This window comes from Tachyglossus aculeatus, chromosome 2, assembly GCF_015852505.1.
Source record: "Tachyglossus aculeatus isolate mTacAcu1 chromosome 2, mTacAcu1.pri, whole genome shotgun sequence".
Classification (NCBI taxonomy): domain Eukaryota; kingdom Metazoa; phylum Chordata; class Mammalia; order Monotremata; family Tachyglossidae; genus Tachyglossus; species Tachyglossus aculeatus.
This window is the reverse complement of record NC_052067.1, coordinates 147564130-147582963: the sequence shown is the minus strand read 5'-3', so window position 1 is coordinate 147582963 and position 18834 is coordinate 147564130. Positions and strand designations below refer to the sequence as shown.

Genomic DNA, 18834 nt, shown 5'->3' with positions numbered 1-18834 from the left:
GACTTGACACCTGTCTACATGTTTTGTTTTGTTCTCTGTCTCCCCCTTCTAGACTGTGAGCCCGCTGATGGGTAGGGACCGTCTGTATATGTTGCTAACTTGTACTTCCCAAATGCTTAGTACAGTGCTTTGCACATGGTAAACGCTCAGTAAATGTGATCGAATGAATGAATGAAAGTGGCAGAGCCAGGATTAGAACCCAGGTCCTTCTGACCCCCAAGCCTGGGCTCTATCCACTAAACCACACTGCCTCTCGGGGGGACATGACTGAATTTACTCTGAAATGTGCAGGATTCCTAGTAATGTCCCAGAGCAAACTGATAGGGAACCTCTTAAAATTATGTTGCCAACTTGTACTTCCCAAGCGCTTAGTACAGTGTTCTGCACACAGTAAGCGCTCAATAAATACGATTGATGATGATGATGATGAAATAGAGGCAGCATGGCTCAGTGGAAAGAGCCCGGGCTTTGGAGTCAGAGGTTATCGGTTCAAATCCCAGCTCCGCCACTTGTCAGCTGTGTGATTTTGGGCAGGTCACTTAACTTCTCTGGGCCTCAGTTCCCTCATCTGTAAAATGGGGATGAAGACTGTGAGCCCCACGTGGGACAACCCGATCACCTTGTAAACTCCCCAGCGCTTAGAACAGTGCTTCGCACATAGTAAGCGCTTAATAAATGCCATCATTATTATTATCTTCTAGACTGTGAGCCCACTATTGGGTAGGGACCATCTCTATATGTTGCCAACTTGTACTTTCCAAGCGCTTAGTACAGTGCTCTGCACACAGTAAGCACTCAATAAATACGATTGAATGAATGAATGAAAGAATGAATATCCTTGATGAGAATTGTGTGGCCAGTTCACCCACCTTTGGCTGCTAAGTTTCTTTCACGTGATTGTTTCAGTGTCTACCAGCAGCATGACGTAATGGATGGAGCAGAAAGTCATGGGTTCTAATCCCGGCTCCGCCGCTTGTCTGCTGTATGACCTTGGGCAAGTCACTTCACTTCTCTGGGCCTCAGTTACCTCATCTGTAAATTAGGGATTGATACCGGGAGCCCCACGGGGACAGGAATTGTTCCCGACCCGATTTCCTTGTATGCACCCCAGTGTTTAGTACACCACCTAACACATAGTAAACATTTAACAAATGCCATCATAATTACTATCTTAATCATTATTACTATCATTATTACCAATACAAAGGAAATGGACCATTTAAGGCAGGGATTTTCATTCATTCAGTCGTATTTATTGAGCCCTTACTGTGTGCACTGTACTAAGTGCTTGGGAAGTACAGTTCAGCAAAAATAGAGAGCAAGAGCCTGGGCTTTGGAGTTAGAGGTTGTGGGTTCTAATCCCAGCTCTATCACTTGTCTGCTGTGTGACCTTGGGCAGGTCACTTCATTTCTCTGTGCCTCAGTTACCTCATCTATAAAATGGGAATTGAGACTGTGAGCTCCATGTGGGACAACCTGATTACCTTGTATCGACCCCAGTACTTAGAACAGTGTTTGGCACATAGTAAGCACTTAACAAATACCATCATCATCATTTGTAAAATAGGGATTAAGACTGTGAGTCCCAAGTGGAACAGGCAACAGTGTTTGGCACACAGTAATTCCTAAACTAATGCCTAAATTATCATCATCAGCAGCAGCAGCATTATTATTATTCCTTTTAGAGATGAGGTAACTGAGGCTCAGAAAAGTGACACCGCGACTTGCCCAAGGTCACCCAGCAGACAAGTGGCAGGTCCTGGACTAGAAACCAACCAGGGAAGGGAGACATTTGAAAACTTGAGGATGAGGGTGATGGCAGCAGCAGCAGCAGCACTTCCTACTGCTTTCGAGCCACTTCCTGCCGAACTCCATGATGTGGAGTGAATTCTGGGTAGCCAGCAGTGGAGAAACCGCAGTTGGAACAATGAAAAGAGGAAACTGTGCTATTACTGAAAGTGATACCACTCCATGTCCACAGCAAGCAGTGGCCTTGGGCCTCTTTACACATGATTCTGGCTCTGCTGATGCCAGCTGAAGTGCTTTGTTTCTCCCCTCTTTCGTTGGGAGGATTTCTCTGTAAGTGGAGGGATATATATATGTATATATATACATATATATGTATATACATGTATATACACACACATATATACACATACATGTATATATACACATATTCATGTATATATATGTGTGTGTGTGTGTGGTGCTTCAGTAAAAAAATGAGATTACAAGGGTACCATTTATAAAAGAGACTAAGAACTGCCATTTGAATTTCTAGAGACGCTAAATTCTCATTATTCCTTTCATTCAGTGGTATTTATTGAGCACTTACTGTGGGCAGAGCACTGTACTAAGCACTTTGGAGGGTATGTTATAACAATAAACAGGGATATTCTCTGTCCACAGTAAGCTTACAGTCTAGAGGGTTATAATTGTGATAGTGGTTAAGTGTTTACTATGTGTCAAACACTGTATAAAATGCTGACATAGATACAAGATAATAATAATGATAATAATAATGGCATTTATTAAGTGCTTGCTATGTGCTAAGCACTGTTCTAAGTGCTTCGGCAGATACAAGGTGATCAGGTTGTCCCTCGGGGGGCTCACAGTCAATCCCCATTTTACAGATGAGGGAACTGAGGTCCAGAGAAGTTAAGTGACTTGTCCAGAGTCACACAGCTGACAAGTGGCAGAGCCAGGATTTGAACTCATGACCACTGACTCCAAAGCCTGGGATCTTTCCACTGAGCCACGCTGCTTCTCTACAAGATAATCATGTAGAACTCATTCCCCGTCCTTCAGAGGCAATATATTTGTGTGTCTTGGGTCCATATCTCTATCTAAATAGCAGCCTAGAGTAACTACATAGAATATGAATGTTCAGTTTATCATTCTACCTTTTTTTGAGTTAGATGTATCTGGTAGATTGGAAATATCTTTAGAACAGATATCTCCCAAGCGCTTATTACAGTGGTCTGCGTGCAATAAGGCCCTCAGTACATAAGAATGAGTAATTGGTTGATGACCTTACTAGCATTAATGGTCCCCTAGTTGCCTTGTTTTAAAATAATACCCTTCCAATGTCTTAAATTGTCTGAAGATGTTGAATAAATAGCAGTCTCATCATTTTGGTGAGGTAGATAACGTGAAAAATCACAGGAAGTTTGAGTCATTCAGTGCCACTAAAAGAGGCAGTGGAGAACGAATCAGAGATTTCAGGACTTCTGATTGTGAGGCTAGTGCTATTTTTACCGCCTCATTCAAAACCTTTTTGAAATTCCTTTCTAAATAATGCTTCTATGAAGGTTTTCCATTTAGTCTGAAAGGGGGAGAAAGGACAAATTGAAAGGGGAGAATCGGGGACTATTGCTAGGGAAAAAAGTGTCATTTTAGAGATTTGATGATGGCATTTAGGGAAAAAAAATGCCATTTTAGAGATTTGATGATGGCATTTGTTAAGCATTTACTGTGTGCTAGGCACTGTACTAAGCCCTGGGGCAGATACAAGTAAATTGAGTTGGACGCAGTCCCTGTTCCTTGTGAGGATCACAGTTTCAGTCCCCATTTAACAGATGAGTGAACTGAGGCCCAGAGAAGTAATTGATTTGCCCAAGGCCACACAGCAGACAAGTGGTGTAGCTGGGATTAAAATTTATAGCCTTCTGTCTTCCAGACAAGATGATAAGATTTAATCATCTTATTTTCTATGGTTTTGATTCTCAGTAATTCAGTTAACTTTAGAAGTTGACACTTCATAATTCATTAGTCTTCCTTTGTGATTTTATAAATGAATTAATTCATCTCCTGAAATATCTTAGAAATCATATTTTAGAAACACATTTTTGTCTACACAAAGTTGCCAATTACTGTGGGTCCCACATTGGCTTTTCCACATCCTCCTTCCCCACCCCGCACACACATTCATAATTGAGCTTCACTGTCAAGTGTGTCTTCTCATGCAGAGAACAATTATATATATGCACATATAAATAAAATAGGTGTTAATTCCCACTTCATTTTTCCTTGATTGTTTTTACGATCATATTGTCACCACCAAAACAATCACCAGGAGAGTTTTAATAAATTATCTTAGAAACAGGCTAAATCAACACTCATATACTATCTTGAATAATCATTTCTTCCCCCAGAATTCCTCTTCCATTCAATCCTCGAATTCAGAAAAGCTCATAATAATAATAATAATAATGGCATTTATTAAGTGCTTACTATGTGCAAAGCACTTTTCTAAGCACTGGGGGTGGGGGCATGCAAGGTGATCAGGCTGTCCCACGTGGGGCTCACAGTCTTAATCCCCATTTTACAGATGAGGTAACTGAGGCTTGGAGAAGTTAAGTGACTTGCCCAAGGTCATGCGGCAGACGTGGTGGTCGGGATTAGAACCCATGACCTCTGACTCCCAAGCCCATGCTCTTTCCACTGAGCCACGCTGCCTCTCATCTTCTAAGGAAGATAATTTACATTTATTTTAAAATGAAGTGTAAATATAGGGAGAACTAGAACATCGGAATTATTGGAGAGCACAAAGTAAATCCTCATGAGTAAATTATTCCCTATATCATCGTAAAATATTCAGCTCCTAGGTGCTGAAAATTCTTTCAAATCTGATACTTGAGCCACCAAACTAGGTCATTGTTAAGGATTCTGTTTTACTCCTAAATGTGATATTTTCACACACACCCTCACCCCACCCCCCAAAAAGAAAGAATTTTTCTCCATACTTTTTTGGGTGGCTAAAGAACCCATCAGAGGTAGTTCTCCAAAAGGGAACCACCTGTCCCATTGGTTTGAAATAATTTAAATGGCAACTTTCCTTTAATTTCCTCCTTTTTGTGACTTACCCTTTACAGTTCCTCCCTGTTGTCCTTTTTGGAGTCCCTCAGAGTCTCTCAGGAAGATTACGGAATGTTTGGAGACTGGTGTCCGGCTCGTGAACGGGCCGGGATGGAGAGGGATATGCCAATGGTAAAGAGATCATGTGTCATTAAAAATAATAATCTGACCCTCACTTAACAGTGGACTATCGTATATTTATATTAATGACTGTCTTCCCCTCTAGACTGTAAGCTCGCTGTGGGACGGGAGTGTGTCTGTTAATAATAATAATATTTGTTAAGCGTTTACAATGTACCAAACAGTGTTCTAAGCGCTGGGGAGGATACGAGGGAATCAGGTCAGATGTAGTCCCTATCCTACATAGGGCTCACTGTTATATGGTATTCTCCCAATCACTTAGTACTTAGCACTTAGAAGCAGCGTGGCTCAGTGGAAAGAGCATGGGTTTTGGAGTCAGAGGTCATGGGTTCAAATCCTGGCTCTGGCTGTGTGACTTTGGGCATGTCACAACTTCTCTGTGCCTCAGTTACCTCATCTGTAAAATGGGGATTAAAACTGTGAGCCCCCCGTGGGACAACCTGATCACCTTGTAACCTGCTGTCTTTGGTTTATAAAATGAAAAATCTCGGTCATATCTTTATATGATCTTTATTATTATTATTCTCCCCCTCCTCCCCATCCCCCCACCTTACCGCCTTCCCCTCCCCACAGCACCTGTATATATGTTTCTACATATTTATTACTCTATTTTACTTGTACATATTTATTCTATTTCTTTTATTTTGTTAATATGTTTTGTTTTGTTGTCTGTCTCCCCCTTCTAGACTGTGAGCCCGCTGTTGGGTAGGGACTGTCTCTATAAGTTGCCAACTTGTACTTCCCAAGCACTTAGTACAGTGCTCTGCACACAGTAAGTGCTCAATAAATACGATTGAATGAATGAATGAATAACCTCCCCAGCGCTTAGAACAGTGCTTTGCACATAGTAAGCGTTTAACAAATACCATTATTATTATTATTATTATTATTATTATTATTATTACAGTGCTCTGCACACAGTAAGCGCTCAGTAAATACAATTGACTGACTGCACTGGGTGGCTAGCTGGTTTTTCTGACAGGATTTTTCAGTTCCCGGATGGGAATTTTGTATCTTTGTGTACTCTACCATTTGTTTTTCTTCCTTGTGATTCACTACCCTGGGATGTCATAATGTTCAAAAAACAATTATGGAACTCTTGAAGACTTAATCATTGTGCAGAAAGCAAAACGAGTTGAGAAAATTCTGTCAGATGCTGTCAAATGACTGTGTAGATAGATGTCTTAAAAAGTATTTGGTGATAAAATATAGACTCCAATAGAGTGGAGCGGTGTGAATTTATAGACAACCTCTAGAGTAATTTAATTGTTTTGCAGTTTCAAAGCAACAGATTCTGCATTGCAGGCCCAATCCAATGATAGTTGTCTGTTCTACAAAGAACTAGATCTATATGATTTATTGGTTTTAATTTATAATGATGACTTTCTGGAAGTAGTTAAAGGTTGGTCCAAAGAGTCATCTGCATCATTGTTATTACATGTCCAATTTGAGGGAAAAAATCAGAACATTCGAAAGGAAAGTGGGCAGGGAACTCATCTACCAACTCTGTTATATTGTAGTCTCCCAAGTGCTTAGTACAGTGCTCTGCACACAGTAAGTGCTCAGTGAATACGATTGCTTGATTGAAACAGTATGAGACCTGACTTACTTTCCTCAGCTCATGCTTTGACACAAATCCTCTTTGGACTTCTCCTAATTTTGCTTTAGTTTCCTACATCTTTTAGTAGAAAGGTTTTGATGATGGAAAATCCTGTTGAGAACAACTGATGAACATCCAGCCTTCCTGAAACTTTAGGCTGAGAATCTAAGGGAAGAAATGGATTGTGATGCTAGTGGTTTACTTAGTGATGTTTTGGCTTGAGTCTACTAGAAGGTTTTAAAGTGAAAAGCATTGCCTCTCATTGGGTGAGGATGATGATGGTATTTGTTAAGTGCTTACTCTGTTCCAGGCACTGTACTAAGCGCTGGGGAGGATACAACCAAGTTGCGGTGGACACAGTCCCTGTCCCATATGGGGCTCACGGTCTCAATCCCCATTTTACAGATGAGGTAACTGAGGCACAGAGAAGACAAGTGACTTGCCCAGGGACACACAGCAGACAATTAGCAGAGCCAAGATTAGAAACTTCTGATTCCCAGGTCCCTGCTCTATCCACAGTGCCATGTTGCTTCTCTAAAGCAGCATGCTAAAATTAATGATTCAAAATGTGGTAGCCGGAAAAGAATTGCGGGTTTGAAAAAAAATATCATTCTGCTCATTCTCCACCCTAATAAGGCTTTGAGAAATTTTAAAGACGTTATCAATAAATCATGCTGTGCTGTGTACAGAGCACTGTATTAAGTGTGTGGGAGTGTGCAAGATAACAGAGTTGGTAGACCCGTTTCCTACACACAACAGTGAGCTTGTTTTGGGCAGGGAATGTGTCTATTTGTTATTCATTCATTCATTCAATCATATTTATTGAGCACTTACTGTGTGCAGAGCACTGTACTAAGCACTTGGGAAGTACAAGTCGGCAACATATAGAGACAGTCCCTACCCAACAACGGGCTCACAGTCTAGAAGGGGGAGACAGACAATAAAACATGTGGACGGGTGTCAAGTCATCAGAATAAATAGAAATAAAGCTAGAGGCACATCATTAACAAAATAAATAGAATAGTAAATATGTACAAGTAAAATAAATAGAGTAATAAATCTGTAAAAAAAAACAGGTGCTGTGGGGAGGGGAAGGAGGTAGGGCTTGGGGGGATGGGGAGGAGGAGAGGAAAAAGGTGGCTCAGTGTGGGAAGGCCTCCTGGAGGAGGTGAGCTCTCAGTAGGGCTTTGAAGGGAGGAAGAGAGCTAGCTTGGCGGATGTGTGGAGGGAGGGCATTTGTGTTCTCACAGGTGCTTAGTACACTGCTTTGCATACAGAAAATGTTTTATAAATATGATTGAATGAATGAATGAAAGAAGGAGCTTACAATCTAGAGGAAAACAGAAATTCAGTAAAGGCCCCCCCAAAAATCCCTTCAAAATGGCTCACTTGAGAAGCAGCGTGGCTCAGTGGAAAGAGCCCGGGCTTTGGAGTCAGAGGTCGTGGGTTCGAATTCCGCCTCTGCCACAAGTCTGCTGTGTGACCTTGGGCAAGTCACTTCACTTCTCTGAGCCTCAGTTACCTCATCTGAAAAATGGGGATGAAGACTGTGAGCCCCACATGGGACAACCTCATTACCTTGTTTCCGCTCCCCAGCGCTTAGAACAGTGCTTTGCACATAGTAAGCGCTTAACAAATGCCATCATTATTATTATTATAGCACCTGAAGTCTGGGACCATATAAACATCTAGCGTGGAGCTGTTCTTCAAAACTCTAGCTGGAGAGACCCTGTAAACATAAGACTTTTTTTAAAAGATGTTTTTGAGTAGGAGATCCTTCAGTAAGTTGTGTGCACCTCCAGGGAATATTATCAAAGTAGAAAATTAGAACTGGGATGTTTTGATATGGAATAAAAAGAAGATACATGATATATCAATTTATAATATGTATGCAGTTCAAAAGATTGACACTGTCTGGATTTTATACTAAATTCTGGAGACATGCTCAACTTGGCAAACTTGTCACTTTTCAAGTGTCTTCATCATTTTTTTAACATCTAGGGATACTATAATTTTAGTGGCTCAATTCTGTTCAATTTTCAATTCAATTTGGTAGCTTGGTAAAATTCAGTTCTGAGGAGAAGCAGCATAGCCTAGTGGAAAAAGTACAATCAATCAATCAATCAATCATATTTATTGAGCGCTTACTGTGTGCAGAGCACTGTACTAAACACTTGGGAAGTATAAGTCAGCAACACAAGTACAGGCCTAGGGGGTCACTGGGAACTGGGTTCTAATCTCAGCTCTGACGTTTATCTGCTTCGTGACCCCAGGCAAGTCACTTAACTTCTCTGTGCTTCAGTTTCCTCATGTGTAAAACGGGATTAAGGCTGTGAGCCCAATGCGGACTTTGTCCAACCTGATTTTCTTGTATCTACCTTAGCTCTTAGTACTGCGCCTGGCATATAGTAAACACTTAATAATTGCCATTAAAAAATTATTCAAAGAAAATTCTATATATTAGAGAAAACTCAAACCATTGTAAAAAAAAGCTTAATTAAATCAAATAATGATATGATGTTCAAGCTGCCATTTGGATTTTTAATAAAATGGGTTTTTTTTGTCATGAACTTTTCATCACACATTGAAGACAATCCATAAACACTAGTTTCTCATAGAAAAATCGTCTTCAGAATTTGTGAATTCCTTGTGTAACAAACTGTACCGTAAGCAAGCACACACTTTTGCAGCTTTGATAAAACATATTATAGTGTAAGGTATGTACCTTTAAATTGAGTTTTGGACTCGTCAACATTTTTAAAACTCGTGTAAATCTTTGGCTTTTTTTCTGAAGTTGAAATGAAGTGGTTTAACTCCCTTTCCTTATACTATTGTTAGATATCAACAGGAAATATGATTATATCAAATTTGCTGCAAGTCCTAGAAAGTATGAAAATATGTCCTAATGAGTGTATGGTTTTGGGTGCAAGGTAAAATATTAAGATTTCTGGATACACAACATGGAATTTCAAAACTGCTCAGCATTTAAATAAGCTATAAGAAATGATTGGTCTACCTGGATGAATGATTGGTGACCATTTAAGGGGCATTCTTGTGTCTTTGTATCTCTGACATTCTACTGTGGAAGACAGGATAATTGTTTTAAGTCCATCTGTTTAAGATTAACAAAGAGGGTAGGTCTCACAAGTCTTTGGGACACTGATAATCTACTTCTAACAGCCCTTGCTGCCCACAGTGTCTGCTAGATTCTGAGTAAGGAAGCAAAGATTCAGTGAAGGGAGAAATTTTCAGGAGAAAATCGATCATTAGCTTGTCCCCAGGAAGTAAATAGCATCTAGAAAACTAATTCCAGTGGGACTTTTTGAACAACAACTTTGGATGCAAATAATGGACTTGATCTTTTTATAAGTACTATGTTCTTTCAAAGTAGGTTCTTTCAAAGTAAGAAATTTAGTGGATAGTCCCACTCCAAAAATTCTCTGCACATAGTAAGCGCTTAATAAATGCCATTAAAAAAAATGCCTTGAGAAATTCTAAGGCTGTTTCTAAGGAAAGCGGAAATGCTAAAAAGAAAATCAAAGAAATCAAAATGTCTCACTTTGGGGATGGCACCTGCAGTTCTGGGGACATGTGAATTTGAGAACTTCTACTGACGTGGAAATTGTGTTGAGCATTTTAGTTGGTGAAATCCTTTTATTAAAAATCAAACTGTTTTAAAAAGTTTTTGGATAAGAGATCCTTGAATAAACAGCTTGCACACTAGTAGTTTTGTCCAAAAGGGAAGAAAACCTATTGAATTCAGCATTCCCTTAACTGAACAGTACGGGTAAAATGTATGTGTTTAATTCTAAAATATCACAATACGATACCTGGTCTCCTCATAAGGCTTTGCTTAAGTGTTTATTAGCATGCTTTGCATACAGTAAGAGCCCCAAGAAATCGATTCAATTAAAGAATGCTACATTTCCACATGCAATATCTGTGAGTCCTATTCAACTGATAGGAGAGCTCATCCTGAGTGATAACAGAAAATCAATACTAACCTAATGTTTTATTTTAAACATAGGGTCTTTTTTTCCAAGTACGTGAAGGAGAAAGTCTATTTCTAAGTTATAGAGAAGGAAACAGAAAAGTTTATTCAATGGTATTTATTGAGCACTTACTGTGTGCAGAGCTTTTTCCAAAATCCTTCAATGGAGGCATGGGGAAGCAACAGTGGAGTTCTTGTGATTTGGTTGTATTAACTGCTAATTCAGTGCTTGTAGTATGTCTGTAAGTAATGGCGCATTCTGGCCAGCACCACTCAGGGTATAGACTTAATGGAAAATGCTCAATGGGTCTTAAAAATAATCAAAGGAATTTAATAACTTAAGTGTCTCTTTGCAATTCCATTTTGGTCTGTTTTTTTTCTATAAATTGGTTTAGGGAAGTTTAACACTTTTTGCAATAGGCAGATGCCTGGGTTTTCTTTATATACTGATATTGATCATTTGAAGAAGAAGAGAATAAATGAGAAAGGAAATGAGGGTGGGACAAAAGGAAAGCATGTCAATCAAATGAAACTTTAGCACACTTGATTTTGTGAAAACTATTTGCCAATCTCTTCCAGAGGATTGGAATTGTTTGGTTAATTGAAACACTTAGAGATGCTTAAAATTTTATCTGATTCAATGGTTTTAAGTTTCTCGTCTACCAAACTCTTGTACTGGACTGTTAGAGTAGCATAATTGACCTATTTGGATTTAATCTCATTTTCAGTTTGATTGTTTTTTCATCTAGTGAAAGTTCCAGTGAACAGATGAACAGGCAAAAGAAAGAGTAGGAAGGAGAAAAAGTAGAGATCTTAGAGAATCTGCTAAATGGAAAGTATTTTCCAGATTTGTAACCTTGTTGGGCTAAAGGTTCTGGTCAGGCACTGCACTGCCACGATTATAATTCTGGAATGTAACAAAGCACTAATCTTGCCAGTTGTATTTGTTTAATGTATTAGAATTTGTCTGAAGTGCTTTCCCACGGTGGCTCTATTACAAAGAATAGAGTTGATAGTATCTCCTTAATGCTTTTTAATATTGTGTGGAAAAATGTCGTAGTTGGCCCTCGCTTATCACAAGCTTCTTTATTTTGATTTTTCTCTCAGGCAGATGCAAATCAACTCAGTGCCTCCTGAGTGTTTTGATGATATTCATCTGCTGAAATCCAAGATTTCTCAGCATCAGATTTTTTGCATGACTCTATCTGTAAACTCATCTCTGCCACACAAATCATTTAAAACCCAGTTAACTCCATTAAACATCTGTTTTCCTTTATGGAGATACTGCAGCAAGCTGGTTCCCCAACATACCAATCAAAGTAATATTCTGCACAAATTTGTCAGCAAGCCACAAAATTAGATAGTATTTTCTTGGCATGGGGACCTAACCTCTTGCCTTCATTGATTTTAGTGATTCATCATTGGAGGACTTGCTGTTCCTGCTGCTTTCTGAAACATGACCCCTCATGAACCATGAGGGAGGACTAAATATAAGCACAGACAATCATACCATTAGTAGTGGACAGTGACTGATAATTAACTGAGGAAAAACCCTTAGTAAACAAATTAGTGTAGAAAAATGGAGCTGGTTATACAATAGATCGTTCAGAAGAAGATAGGTACAAATCAGAAGCAAGGAGTTATTTTCCAGGGGCTAGAGGTTTTCATTTTCTAGGTTCAGGTATTTGGAACTAGAGAGCAATAATTCTGTGAGACCTCCAAAGCCTTATTAAAAGTACGTCACTTCTCAAAGGTCTTCCCCAATGAAGACCTCATTTCCTCTTTTCCCGATCCCTTCTGTGTTGTCTGCACTTGGATTTGCACTTTTCATTATTCACCCCTCCCACAGTTATATCTTGTCTTACACTGTCAAGTCATCTCTAACCCATATCTATGCCGTGGACACATCTCTCCCAGAACACCCCACTCTCCATCTGCAGTCATTCCGGTAGTGGATCCAAAGAGCTTTTTTGGTAAAAATATGGAAGTGGCTTACCACTGTCTTCTTCTGCACAGTCAACTTGAGTGTCCACCCTCGACTCTCTCCCATGCCACTGCTGCCCTGCACAGGGGAGTTTGGACTTGTAGCAAATTGCCTTTCACTCACTAGCCACTGCCCAAACTAAGAATGGAATGAGTATGCCTCTGCTTGACTCTTCCTCCCATAGCTGAGACTGGTAGAGCACTGGAAACTCTCCAGATACGATCCTGAGAGGGGAAGCACTTATACAATCAATCAATCAATCATATTTATTGAGCGCTTACTGTGTGCAGAACACTGTACTAAGCGCTTGGGAAGTACAAGTTGGCAACATATAGGGACGGTTCCTACCCAACAGTGGGCTCACAGTCTAGAAGGGGGAGACAGAGAACAAAACAAAGCATATTAACAAAATAAAATAAATAGAATAGATATGTACAAGTAAAATAAATGGAGTAATAAATACATACAAACATATACACATATATACAGGTGCTGTGGGGAAGGGAAGGAGGTAAGGTGGGGGGAATGGGGAAGCAGAGGAGGGGGAGAAGAAGGAGGGGGCTCAGTCTGGGAAGGCCTCCTGGAGGAGGTGAGCTCTCTGTAGGGCTTTGAAGGGAGGAAAAGAGCTAGCTTGGCGGATGTGTGGAGCGAGGGCATTCCAGGCCAGGGGGAGGACGTGGGCCAGGGGTCGATGGCGGGGCAAGTGAGAACGAGGCACGGTGAGGAGATTAGCGGCAGAGGAGCGGAGGGTGTGGGCTGGGCTGTAGAAGGAGAGAAGGGAGGTGAAGTAGGAGGGGGCGAGGGGATGGACAACCTTGAAGCCGAGGGTGAGGAGTTTCTGCCTGATGCGTAGGTTGATTGGTAGCCACTGGAGATTTTTGAGGAATACACATATCAAGAATTAATTTGATCATCCTAATTTAGCATCTAGACTCTAAGCTCATTGTGAGCAGGGAATATGTCGACCAACTCTGTTATATTGTACCCTCCCAAGTGCTTAGAACAGTACTTTGCACATAGTAAGCGCTTAATAAATGCCATCATTATTACTTAGTACAGTGTTCTGCACACAGAAAACACTCAATGAAGATGGTTGATTGACTGATTGAATAACTGATCAGTCTAGCATTAAAGCTACCCCATTCACACCCTACCTTGTTACTATCACCACTAGACACTTGAATATAATTCAGACGTGAATTAAGAATAAAGGCAAGAAGGAAAATTGAGGGGACTCTTGTGATTAAAGAATGACAGCATTTAGATGGCAAATTTTTTTTTTCCCTTGGGCGATTGAAGTTGAAGCCGCATCGTGGTATATTCTCCAAGGAGGACAGAGATTAGTAGTGTCATATTTGTAGCTACTTAAAGGAAGGTATGGAACTAGGATTTCCAAAAAGGCAAAGCAGCATGGCTTAGTGGATAGAGCATTACTCTGGGAGTTAGAAGGACTTCTAATCCTGACTCTGCCACATGTCTGCTGTATGATCTTGGGCCAGTCACTTCACTTCTCTGTGCCTCAGTTACCTCATTGGTAAAATGGAGATAAGAGTGTGAGCCCCATGATTAACTTGTATTTACTCCAGTGCTTAGAACAGTGCTTGGCACTTAGTAAGTGCTTAACCAGTGCCATAATTATCATTATTAGGATCCAGTTTATGAGTCTGTGTAGGCCTCCGCCACTGTGCCTAAACTCAACACCCAAGCAAGGAAGGACTGAAGTCAGGATTTAATTGGTGTCACAAATTGGAAAAGATCACAACAGAAAACACCTATGTCAAGGTTTACAAGGTATTGTTTCAAATCACTGAGGTTCAAGACTCCTTGGGCCAAACGGGAGATCTGGCTGCCTCACTGGAAGTCACACACTGTGTTTCGACCTTGCAGATAGCAGCCCGAGAACTTCCTGGAGAAATGGCTGCAAATGGGTCCACTGTAAAATTAGCCTTAAATTAAGTCTCCCTAGCTTCACTTTTTCTCTTGATGCTACTTAAACAGAGAGAAATATATTACCCCAGAAACTGTCTCTGGTGGATCTCAGGAGACCAGGCTGGAGCGAACATCTCAGACTCTCTCCCTCTCCCTCTCCCTCTCCCTCTCCTTCCCTCCCTCCCTTTCCCCCTCCTCTTGGGAGAACTTGGCTCCACCCCTAGGGTTGAAGCTTTCACCATTTCCCACTATTGCCAGCCTTCTCCCAGAATGTTCTGAACAATTCTGGGGGAATTGTCATTCTTCTGCCAGACCTGTGACCTTGCCGTCTAGCGGACAGTACACAAAAACAGGCAACGTAGATTAGAACTGTGGCAGCAGTTATGACAGACCTTCAAATTTCCTTTTCTAATTTCCTTAGGCTCTTGTACACATAGCCAAAAGCATAATGAGAGCCAGCAGAGGTGACTCCAGCAGTCAATATTGCATTCTAGGCAAGACTCAATTTGTGACCTGACTTGCAGAATTAAGCCTTGGGAACCTTGGGTGGAGCCCCAACACATTTTTAATGGTATTTGTTAAGTGTGCCTAACATGGTTCTAAACACTGAGGTAACTACAAGTGAATTAGGTTGGACACAATCCCTCGCCTCCATGGGGCTCACAGTCTAAGTAAGAGGGAGAACAGAAGGTTATTTTTTTTAGGGTATTTGTTAAGTCCTTTCCAAGTACTGTACTAATAACTGGGGTGAATTCAAGATGATCAAGGGACTAGGATTTAATCCTCATTTTACAGATGAGGTAAATGAGGCACAGAAAAGTTAACTGCATTGCCCCAGGTCACAAAGCAGAAACATCATGGAGTGGAGTTTAGAAACCAGGTCATCTGAGTCCCAGACCCATGCTCTTTTCATTAAGCCATGATGCATTCCAGAGGGAAGAACACTTCCCAACTTCTTCTGGTCTTCGCCTCTTCTCTATTCTATTTCTCTATTCTATTTATTTATATTAATGCCTGTTTACTTGTTTTGATGTGTATAAATCTGTAATTCTATTTATTTGTATTGATGCTACTGATGTCTATTTACTCGCTTTGATGTCCTTCTCCCCGCTTCTAGACTGTGAGCCCATTATGGGCAGGAATTGTCTCTCTTTGTTGCTGAATTGCGCTTTCCAAGCACATAGTACAGTGCTCTGCACACAGTAAGCGCTCAATAAATACAACTGAATGAATGAGTTCTCCACCTCCATGCCGATCTCCTGCGTTCAAGGACAGAGCCTGCCTTTAGAGACCCTAGACCTCTCAGAGGATAAATTAAGTGCTTCTTCATTAATTAGTATTTACTAAGGTCTAGTGGTTTCTTAAGGAATTTTGGGAAATGCAGCAAACTATGTTTTATTTTCTGCCAATTCACTTTATGAAGACAATAATACCTGCTTCTCATCTAAATGGATTTTCAATTTCTGAAACAAAATTTAAGTCCACATTCTAGATCTCTTCTGCCCTTGGTCCTAAAGTGGGAGGTCATCTTAATTAATTTAGAACCTTATGAATGAATCTAACTGAATCCATATGTGTGTAGGTGGGAAGAGATTTTTTGAACACGACCTTCACCAGGCAAAGAGGCCAGGGTGTTTGGAAAACTCTATAAACTGTTTGTGTCCATATTTGATACACCTCCTCCAAGAGGCCTCCCTGATAAAGCCCTCTGTTCCCTAGCTTCTTCTCAATTCAGTTTAATTAATTCATATTTATTGAGCACGTAGTCTGTGCAGAGCACTGTACTAAGTGCTTGGGAGAGTACAATACAACAATAAAAAGTCACATTACCTTCCCACAACGAGCTAACAGCCTAGAGTTGAGGAGACAAACATCAGGAAATAAATAAAATGATAGATATGTACATAAGTGCTGGGAGGCTGGGAAGGTGGATGAGTAAAGGGAACAAGTCAGAACGATGTGGAAAGGAGTGGGAGATGAGGAAAAGTGGGGCTTAATCTGGGAAGGCCTCTTGGAGGAGATGTGCCTTCATTAAGGCTTTGACTGGGGAGAAAGTAAATGTCTGTTGGATTTGAGGAGGGAGGTTGTTCCGGGCCAGAAGCAGGATGTGGGCCAGGGGTCATCAGTGACACAGGCGACATCGAGGCACAGTGAGAAGGTTTGCACTAGAAGAGCGACTTGTGCGGGCTGAGTTGGAGAAGGAGAGAAGCGAGGTGAGGTAGGAGGGGGCAGGGTGGAGGAATGCTTTAAAGCCAATGGTGAGGAGTTTTTGTTTGATGTGGAGGTGGATGGACAACCACTGGAGTTTATTGAGGAGTTTGGTGACATGCCCTGAATATATATTTTTTTAATTATCTGGGCAGCAGAGTGAAGAATAGACTGGAGTGGGGAGAGACAGGAGGTTGGGAAGTCAGCAAGGAGGCTCATACAGTAATCCAGGCAGGAGAAGGATGAGTGATTGTATTAACAAGATAGCAGTTTGGTTGGAGAGGAAAGGATGGATTTTAGCTATTTTGTGAAGGTGGGACCAACAGGTTTTAGTCATGGATTGAATATGTGGGTTGAATGACAGAGAGGAGTCAAGGATCACTCCAAGGTTATGGACACATGAGAGAGGAAGGACGGTGGTGAGGGAAAGTCAGGGAGGAGGGCATAGTTTGGGTGGGAAGATAAGGAGTTCCTTTTTGGACATGTTAAGTTTGAGGTGACAGGAAGACGTCCAAGTAGAGAAGTCTTAAGGGCAGGAGGTGATGCGAGGCTGGAGAGAGGGAGAGAGATTATTCATTCATTCATTCAATCGTATTTATTGAGTGCTTACTGTGTGCAGAGCACTGTACTAAGCGCTTGGGAAGTACAAGTTTGCAACTTATAGAGACGGTCCCTACCCAACAATGGGCTCACAGTCTAGAAGGGGGAGACAGACAACAAAATTAGGGCTGGAGATAAAGATTTGGGGATCATCAGTACTTATGATCTCTTCATTATAATGATGGCATTTATTAAGCGCTTACTATGTGCAAAGCACTGTTCTAAGCGCTGGGGAGGTTACAAGGTGATCAGGTTGTCCCACGGGGGGCTCACAGTCTTCATCCCTATTTTACAGATGAGGTAACTGAGGCCCAGAGAAGTTAAGTGACTTGCCCAAAGTCACACAGCTGACAATTGGTGGAACCGGGATTTGAACCCATAACTTCTGACTCCAAAGCCCGGGCTCTTTCCACTGAGCCACGCCGCTTCTCTATTGATGATGATCCCTTCAACATTGTCTATGCACTTGGATCTGCGACCTTTGGACATTTGATATTTGCCCTACCCTCAACCCCACAGGACTTGTGTATATTTCTTTAAATTGCACATTGCAAATAAGTTGTATTAATATCTGTCTTCCCCTCTGATAATCATACCTATTAAGCACTTACTCTTTTCCAAACACTGTTCTAAGCTCTGGGGTAGATACAAATCAATCAGGTTGGACAGAGCCCCTGTCCCATATTGGGCTCACACTCTTAATCCCCATTTTCTACAGATGAGGTAACTGAAGCACAGAGAAGTTAAGTCACTTTCCCAGGGTCACACGGCAGACAAGTGGTGGGGCTGGGATTAGAACCCATGACCTTTGACACCCAGTCCCCTACCCTATCCACTAAGCTATGCTGCTTCTCTCTAGACTGTAAGCTCTCTGTGGACCACCAATGTTTCTGCCAACTCTGTTATCTTGTACTCTCCCAAGAGCTTAGTACAGTGCTCTGCACATAGTAAGCCTTAGAACAGTGTCATAGTAAGCGCTTAATAAATGCCATTCAAAAAAGTGCTCAATAATTACCATTGATGATGCTTAATTGAAATCCGATTCTCAAATCAATTTCTTTTTCCAACCAGGATCCTCAAGTACACTGAGATATACTCACTACTTAAAACTTCTGAAAAAAAGAGAGGTAGAAAGTTGGAATCAGAAAGGAGAAAGTCCTGGTCCAGAATAGATTTTCAAATCTGTGTTAGGGTTATTTGTGGCTATTTTGATTAAAAATAAGAAAGCCTTTCTAATAATTAGCCAGAACTTCTAAGTGTTGCCAAGAAGCTATTCTGATATATCAACTATCTAGATTGTCTTTAATTATGCCCACAACCAATTATCTGTAGCTTCAAAGAGTTCTCAGAATATTTCATGTACTTCTTTGGAACATTAAAAGCTTCCCAATGCATTGTCACAGTGAGACTGAGAGCCCCATGATGGTCAGAGACTGTGTCCAACCTTGTTTGCTTGTATCCACCCCAGCACTTAGTACAGTGCTTGGCACATAGTAAGCGCTTAACAAATACCATCAATATTAT

General features: G+C 41.0%; 1 protein-coding gene and 1 non-coding gene across 2 annotated transcripts in view; one reads left to right on the top strand and one right to left on the bottom strand.

Moving 5' to 3' along the window:
* Positions 1-18834, top strand: part of CPNE8 (copine 8) — a 371034-nt gene that overhangs the window by 217118 nt on the left and 135082 nt on the right. The gene's annotated exons all lie outside the window — the stretch shown is intronic.
* On the bottom strand, positions 12670-12807 carry LOC119925115. Its single transcript, XR_005449783.1, has one exon. It is a non-coding gene; the product is annotated as a small nucleolar RNA SNORA7 (small nucleolar RNA).